Source organism: Lytechinus pictus, chromosome 3 (genome assembly GCF_037042905.1).
Source record: "Lytechinus pictus isolate F3 Inbred chromosome 3, Lp3.0, whole genome shotgun sequence".
NCBI classification, from domain to species: Eukaryota; Metazoa; Echinodermata; class Echinoidea; order Temnopleuroida; family Toxopneustidae; genus Lytechinus; species Lytechinus pictus.
This window is the reverse complement of record NC_087247.1, coordinates 23,338,760-23,348,273: the sequence shown is the minus strand read 5'-3', so window position 1 is coordinate 23,348,273 and position 9,514 is coordinate 23,338,760.

The window sequence follows — 9,514 nt, the reverse complement described above, 5'->3', positions numbered from 1 at the left end:
CATTCCTATATATTATTATTATTATTATCTCCTACTATTTACAGAGGTTGTGGGTTGCTCCATTTTGTTTTTCATTGGTCTATGTCATTTTCAGGCGCTTATTGTCTGTGGGCATTAGATACATAGCCATCGACAAATACAAATACTGTTGCACAGTTCCTACTTTCATAAGACGATTTTGTTATTGTCTATGTAAAATGGTGCAAGGGGAAAAACATAGCTGCTATGAACAAATTTATGTTTGAAAGATTATAACCTCTTCATGTTGAAGCAATTCATAGATGACAATGCTACACAAATAAGTTGGTGAATTATCCTATAGCTTGTAGAAATATATTTCTATCAAATATGAAAGCACCTTGTTACTTAATTCAATAACATGGTAACATAATATTTTCCCCAAGCTAATTAAGTCCAAGAAATTATATAAATATACTGCATCATTTTTGCAAATAGAATCTTATTTTTCATATTTAAATCAGAAAACATTCAGACAGACAAGGCATGATGTGTCTGTCAGAAATGAAAACGTTGGTACATGCTTTATCATCTACTACCTGAACAATTGTCAAAGTATAATACTGCAATGTTTGGGGGTTTTTTCATCGAAAGTACTATTGAATTATGTGTGTGATCAATATAGGGGGATCTGTCGTCATATTCTGTCTGCAAATTAGTGATTGTGCTTTAGTGTCCTTGCTAATGAGCATATAATCAAATTAATGTGCAAATATGATGGTGGTCAGTGGTAGTTAACAAGCCCATGATATGTAAAAGTTAATACAGCACTGAATGGTGAAATTTCAATCATTATTGGCACTGGACAGCCAACAACACCATAATTCATCATCCGAAAGCTGTCCATATGTGTACGTCCATGGGCATCATATTCTCGAGAAATCACATACATTCACACATGCTTCCTCTAAATCAGTCTGATCCATCGTATAATTTTTTGTATGTAAATGATATGGTGTGTAATTTGAGTCCTATAGTATCATCAAGTGACTCTTCATTGAAATGGTAATCTTCCTGCAGGTGAATACCAGTAGAAATGAATAAGTATAATCATTAGATCATACTACACTCAGCAAAAAAAGTTCTTGGACACTTAGAAAACTTAAAATATTTCATAGAGATATTTGATTAAAGGCAAATTATTGTATGTCAACATGACCAGACAATATTCCTCTTCCAGTATGACATGACATTTTCATGTTAACAGTCATGCATGGGCGGTTAAATGCTTTAACTCTTTGCCCGCCACGGACGACTCGCGGCACATACAGCGGACTGCCAACGATGACTCAAGTCACAGTTCGCACAAAATGCATACGGAACGCATTTAATTGTAATTGTGTGCACACACATACAATAGCGACGCGTGTATTGCATTGTTTACGAATCTAGCTTTCGTGTTATAGCTTTCGCCGACGTTGTTTACATAGAGATTTTTCGGGTAAAATTGAGTTTTTTGACCTGCTTTAATATATTTAGATGAGCTTTCAATAGCTTGCACTGCTTTCCTTGTAATAAAAGAATGATACAAATTGCCACCTCCCTATAATAATAAGGGGATCAAAGTATCAATAGACGGGAAGTCTCCCAGGACGGGAAGTCTATTGAGAAGTAGCCAGCGACAATTTCAATAGAAGAGTTTAGTTCATTGTCAGTTTACTCTTTTTGAATGCCCCATTTCAATCCTAAACTGCTTAGCTCATAATGACCATAAAGACATGGATTTGGTATGTAATGAAAGCTAAAGAACACATCTTTTCAATGGACTAACTTAGAAATTTAACCTTCATTAGGAAGTATTGAATATAAGAGGTATAAAATACCCTCCTAAACGAAAAATTGGAAACAGAATGTAAAGTTAAAATTCTCAAAATCTATGATTTTATACATAACAAAAATGATACCATTGGCAAGATTATTCATTTCTCTAAAACTTTGCTACACAATTGTTTTCAATACGACAAACTAGTAAAAAGTTATTGCGAGTTGAATAAGACAGTGCACGCAAACCCCCTCTGAATGTGGCACCCCAAAATTAATGTGGCGCAGAGGGGATAGTGTACGTGGCGGGCAAAGAGTTAAACAATAGAAATGTCAGTAAAAGAAAATTGCAAGAAATGGACCATTCAAAAGCTAATGATCATGGCCATCCTGTAGGCATACATTCAACAATTTCAACAGGGGGTTGTCCCCATCGAGCGAACATTGTCCAAAGATTTCTGGATGACCACAATGTTCAGCGCTTGGATCCATGGCCCGCTTGAACACTTGTGGGATCAGCTAGGAAAATTGGTCAATCAAAGAATTCAACCAGGAGACACTCTTCAAGATGTCGGCGTTATCTCCTGGAAGAATGGGACAAAATCACCCCAGAGCGAATTCGCCGACTTGTGACAAAAGCATGCGACGTTGATGTGCTGCACTCATTCAGAGCCAGGGTGGACAAACGAGATATTGAATTTTCTTTTGCTTATGCCAAGATACTGAAATTTGACATTTTTTTCATCGACTAACTTTGACTTAAAATTCCAGTGGAATAGTGATGCATCCAAGGTGGATAACTTTCTCTTCTCTTTTAGAGTGGTATTTGACTTTAAGTTTGCTTTTATCATTTAATGGATATTTATGCCACATAAACTTTCACAACTGAAAGAATGACTGATCGTTTTATTGCAATTTCCTTTTACTGACATTGCTATTGTTTAATGCCTGTAACCAGCCATGCACTGACTGATCCATTTCTTGCAATTTTCTTTCACTGACATTGCTATTGTTTAAAGCATTTAATCGCCCATGCATGACTGTTAACATGAAAATGTCATGTTATACTGGAAGAGGAATATTGTCTGGTCATGTTGACATACAATAATTTGCCTTTAATCAAATATCTATATGAAATATTTTAAGTTTTCTAAGTGTCCAAGAACTTTTTTTGCCGAGTGTATATGGGAGCGTAGTAGCAAAGTAGTCTTAATAATTTCCCAAAGTGTAGTGGCCCTACAGAAGAGCTGTCATGCCTTTTTTTTCCTGCAGAATTTACCCCAAAAATTAATTATTTTAGGGTGAAAACCTACCCATTTACACCATCTTCCTGATACACTTGTGAATGTGAAAGATCTCCATGATTATTGTTAGTTTCCTCTGTGCAATTTTGTTTTATAGCAGTTTGCATTCTTGAAGTGTGTTTTAGTCCCACCTCATTTTACTAGGTCTCCCTCTTCATCTATTTTTCACATTATGGTTAACATCCTTGCATTTATTAACTCAAACAACAACTCAAAAGCTGACTAATGCTTGTTTTTTAATAAAATTAGCCAAATGATGTATACACTGTTGATCCATTATAAAAAAAAGTTGTCATTTTGCAGAGAATGTGAATGGAACTTAGCTGGTTAGTGAAGATTTGTAACAACATTATGATACTATTTTCATATATCTTTGTTAAAAAAAATATGTTGACAACTCATTAGACTTGCCAGACTGTGTGTGCCTATGTTGGTGCACTCCAGTTAATAATGCTAATAATGATAATGCTCTGACAACCATTCCAACGTCAATGACAGATTAAACATTTGTAGAATTTTCTATAAATATGACTCAATATCTGATTTAATCAGAAAATCTTATTGGCTAATGTGTGCTGTATTGCTGGACACATTTCACTGATCTATTAGTCTTTGTAAGATTTACTTGATCGCTGTTGATGATGCATTAGTGTGCAAACGGTGTTTCACAGAGTTAGGTAGTCTTGGTAAGACTACTTTAATTACAGATTGCAGGTAGTTACTTCGAGAACAAAAAGTGCTTTACATGATAACAATAATAATGATAATAGTATCATTAATAATAGCTGGATTTATAAAGCTTTTCTTTTTTTTGCCTGAGGAAACAAAGCTCTGATATTATTACCCTGGCTGATCTTTTTTTTTTCATGAAATTGAAGTAAATTTGTTCCCAAAATTCAGATTTCAGGTGGTACTTTCTGGAGAAATGTTTGATTACCAGCTGTATACCAGCAAAATATCCAGTGCTGGCTAACCTCTAATGATAGATGCCAGTAGTGAAATCTTGTAAATTTGCACCAAAAGGTGATTCAAATGGTTTGTAAGTCTTTGTCAGATTGCATAATTGTTTTGAAATAAGAAAATGCTGGTGGGATATTAGGGTACAAGAGGTGCTTTACATGGTCTCTTATTCTTCTTGAAATTTAAGTAAATTTGCCCTCAAAGTTCAGATTTCAGGTGGAGATATCTTTGATTACCAGCTGTATGCCAGCAATATATTTGGTGCCTAACCTCTGATATATATCAATAGTTAAATGGACTATTGAACGTCATGTCATGGGAGAGTTTCCCTTCCACACAGTGTATATGCAGCCTTTTCATTGTTAACAGTTTTGAATAGTGCTACAAACCGACTTAATTGCAGCTTATTTACTAAATCTGCTCACAGTGAGATTAAGGGTTTAATATAATAACCCACTGAAAACAGCTACCAAATTGCCACAACTCACCTTTTAAAATAAAGCACTGTTCTTTTATTTTTTAAACAATATTTGTAATTTCATACCATATCTGATTTGAAAACACTTTCATTGTAGACCAGCTTATCGTTCTGTTTTTCCCTCCTGAAGGTATAGTCCAAATTGTTATTTATCTGTGTTGAAAACAGTGCACTTTACCTCTTGTTATCTTCCCAATTGAACCGTTGTAATAAAGTGTTCTGCCATTAATCATATATATAATAGTATATGTATCCACTTAAAGGACAAGTCCACCCCAACAAAAAGTTGATTTGAGTAAGAAGAGAAAAATCCAACAAGCATAACACTGAAAATTTCATCAAAATCGGATGTAAAATAAGAAAGTTATGACATTTTAAAGTCTTGCTTTAATTTCACAAAACAGTTATTTGCACATCCTGGTGGGTATGCAAATGAGGAGACTGATGACGTCATCCACTATTTCTTTTGTATTTTATTATATGAAATATGAAATATTCAAATTTTCTCCACATTATCAAGTGAAACAGTGATTAATTCCTCCCTGAACATGTGGAATGAGCAATGTTTAATACTTTATGATTCAGACAAGTTGGTCCTTATTGTCAAATCTATAAAAAATGAAATATTGTATAATTCAAACAATAAAAAAAAAATAGTGAGTGAGGGACATCATCGACTGTCTCTTTTGAGTTGTGCATATCACTGTTTTGGGAAAAATAAGCAAAACTTTAAAGTGTCATAACTTTCTTATTTTACATCTGATTTTGATGAAATTTTCAGCGTTTTGCTAGTTTGGGTTTTCTCTATTTATTCAAATCAACATTTTTCTGGGGTGGACTTGACCTTTAATAAAGGAAATTAGATTGACTGGCTTTTATTTTCTTTAAAAAAAAATGTTATTCCATCCAATGGTTGCCCTATGTTTTGATTCCATTTAATGGTTTAATATGAAACAGAGATGAATGATATTTCTTTTTTAATCAATTAATTTGATTTAAAATGATCAAATACGTATGTGATTTACAAGAGTACTTATTGTATTACAGAGCACATGTATGTACATGTTTATATATATATATATCACCTGTTTATATCATGTTCAGTGTTGCCTTATTGAGTTATATATCACAAGCTCAGTGTCATAAAATATTGATTATGTGTAAATGTACAATCATGGATGCACAAATATTCACTAGTACTTTTTTATATAAACTGTTAAAAACAAGAAACATATTATATCAACGTTTTAACTTTATATTATACTGAAGTTTGTCAAAGCAACCTCATATCTTTATTACAAATATTAAGTATTGTCCATTATTTTTTTATAAGTTCATGAATTAGTCAAAAGTTACCTTGATTTTTTTTATAGACCTTTTTTTTGTTCATTTAAAGTATGAAAAAAATCCTTTTTTAAAAGTGGTGACCTTAAATAAACCCTTGACCCATTGAATTTATAGATCACTGCCATTGCAAGGTGTATAATCATTATGACCCAAGTTTTTGATAGTTTAAAAGCTGTTATCTTCTTGCAGACACATATGTTTTCCCTATATCATACTATTAAGTATTAATTCTGAGAATGGATGTTCATTAACTTTTGTTTCATTTGCAGCAATTACTGTATACTTCTTTATCTATTTGATACAATTCTAGCCAGCCTTATTCCCAGTTAATCCAATATTTTGCCTGTCACTTTTGTCTAACGGTCATTTGGTTCGAAACTCACTCAAGTTGGGCATATGATCATTTTGTCTAATCATTGCCACTTAGAGACATCATTCTGATGTATTAAGCACTATATAAAAGCGGATTATTATTATTATTAATATTACTGAATGAATACAATAACCATATTATGCTACTTGCTTCTACTTCGCATGCGTATCCTTAATTTGAACTAACATCAGCTCCCACCCCACCCTATCCCATCCTTTTTCCAAATATCATGAAAGCAGGCAGGCTATGCCACTTTCCCTCTGTTGGCATATTGAGCAATCCCCCCAAATATATCACAGATAGTGATTAACTTGAATTATTCATAAAGGTTACATATTCCCCTGAAATTTGGAGGGGCTTAGTAAATGGACTGGTGTGGACAAATATTTGACCCAATGAATATTTGACTTAACTTAATGCATCAAGTTTGAAGTAGCAGAAGTTAGAGGAGGGAGCACCAGTCCATGCATGTACCAGGATATTTCACAAAGTCAACCAAAAGGTCAATGCTCTTTGGGGTTTTTCTTTGAGGGATCATAATCATCTGGATTAATGATGAGGGAAATGTTAGCTCCTATACAGGTGCTCAATAGGGACCTAGGAATGGGCTCTCAGTTTGGACATATGGGATGATCATCATGTTTTTATCTTTCCATTTGATTATTTTTAATGTAGCTGTATAAGGGAGCGTAAAATTATATTTTTTTAATGAATTCATCTTTTTGACAAATAGTTTAATTTCACTCTTTGCACCCTGAGAAATGAATGTAGAGAAATTGAAGTCAATACCATTTTTAAAAGCTAGCCATGATTTATCATCTGATACGAGATTACTCCTTGTTATTTTAGTGCTAGTTATTTTTAGAGAGTGTGTAATAACACAAATCATTACTATCTTCAAGTTTAATATTAAACTGGAACGAACAAATTCCCTCTTTAAGTTTTAAATTGCAAAATTTTTAAATATCTATTGTTTTGCTCCAGTAGGGATAATGTATCATTTTACTTAAAGTTTTATTAGCTGCCCCTAAAATGTTCGTTTAGCAAATTGATAATTTTTAATAAGTTGTTGTTTATAAAGGAAAATTAACTACATTTATAATCTAATTAGAGATATTAATCTTGCCTATTTTTTAACCACGTAATCAAATTACATGCCATATTCCAGTGCCTAAAATACATGCTTTGAATCTGATATGATTGTGTTTTTTATTATTTGTAAGAAAATTTATATTTTAAATTGTATTGTTTGAGTGTTGGCCCTTAGGTTAATTATAATTCTACATTCTTAGTAGTTTAATTGTATCTTGTTTAAATAGAAAATATGTTTAGAATTTAAGTTGAAAAAAAAAAAAAAAAACTATTCTTTATCTTTGTAGATTTATTTGTGTAAAGACAAGACATTTTCATATCTTGCTTGCATAATATCTCATTCCCATTTGCCTGTCTGATTCATCAATTGAGTTTATTTTTGTATTTATTAATGTTTTACAGTTTTATCTAAGGCTTTAAGAGGGTGTATCAGAGGAAATGTCAGTGTAAGAAAATAAATGGTTTTATTCATTGCGTTCATCTCTCATACAAATCTTCTGGTGCTTGCTTGCAAATAAACACCTTCACAACTCATGATAAAACATACTTGTAATGATTTTTTTATTCTCCTTATGGGAGATACCGTATGAATTATGAAATGAAGGATTTCATTTCATGGTGTAACGCTAAAATGTATTCATATTTAGACTATTGAGGGGAAATTAGTTTGTATGAGCAAGATAACTATGTTTTACTTTTTTACCTGTATTTCCCCATACTAGCTTAAGTTGTTTGCCTGTTTATTACCATGACTGATCGATAAAACAATGTCTACAATTACCATTCTTAAGGTTTAGAGTTATGTGCTTTCAGCCATTAACAGGTATATAGTTTGTAGACTAAAATTAAATTGCTGCTCAAAAAATCAATCTATTCATTCAATCCTGCAATTTCAGTATATATAATAAGTTAGATTTGATTTTGCAATTTTAGTGTAAATAATGAAGATTATTGAATTTGCGATCCAGTTACCTCGATGTGTATTTTATATTGATATCACCTGCAGCTATGATTTATTTTTGTATATCACATTGAAAAGGGTGCAAATATATTATGTACTGTGTGTTGTCTGGGTTTTTTTTCTGTTATACATTGATGAATGATAAATGAATTGTGATGTAAATATACCTTGTGAATCAAAGGTGATGTCAAACATTAAAACAAACTATTTCTAAATATCATGTAGTATCCATGTATATTTCATTTTGGTTCTCTTATTGCAATTGAGAATGATGAATGTGGAAAAATGTAGTCTGGCAAAAAGTGTGATTTCTATGATAAGCACTATATATACTCTTAGAATGAATTCTTAGAAAAAGAATGAATATGAAAGGTGCTTTAGAAAAAAAAGATTAGCTATCATAAGTTATTGGAATACCTATATATGTACATAGTGAATCGTTAGGACAGTTATGCCAAGAACATTTAATTTGATATAGTTATTTTGATGCCCTTTTTTTCAATTAAAAAAACCTGGCTACAGATGAGAAAAGAATTGAAAAGAAATTAAATGGCCCTTCCCTCGGATCGACGTTTCGGAGAAATGGTGAAAATGGATGAATGGCCTATGTATGTGAAACTTCTCCCGAACATCAGACATAACATATGAAAGGCCCCTTTTTTTCAAAAAGTCGGTCACAAAACAGCAAAATTTGAAAATGATGAGATTTTGAAATGGGCACCAAATTCATTGCCATTATTTCGGAATTATTTTTTTCGGTAGAAGATCATTTAATGATATAAAAAAAAATGAATCAACTTCTTGTAGGCAGATTTGGAGGAAAAGAACAGACATTTGAACAACTGGAATTAAAAGTATAAATTTGATCTGGCATTTTAAAACTTTTTAGGACATCATACCATTGTGATTCTGGTATTATAAGTAGCTATAAATAGAATGAAAATCGCGACACTAGACGCAAAACAGATGGCTCTGAGAGTGCAACCCCGATACACTATCCACTTGATAATAAAGTCTGATATTGAGTATTGGGATTTATCTTTATTGAATAATTTTGCTTGTATGTTTTGTCAAACACCTGGAGGAATAATCACACTTATGCAAATTACATCCGGATAAAATTTATTTGCCTTATGCATGATAATATAAAACGTGTACAGTTACCCCATCCCCTTTCTATTTTGCATGAAATGTAAGAAATTAATATTTATAAATTCCAC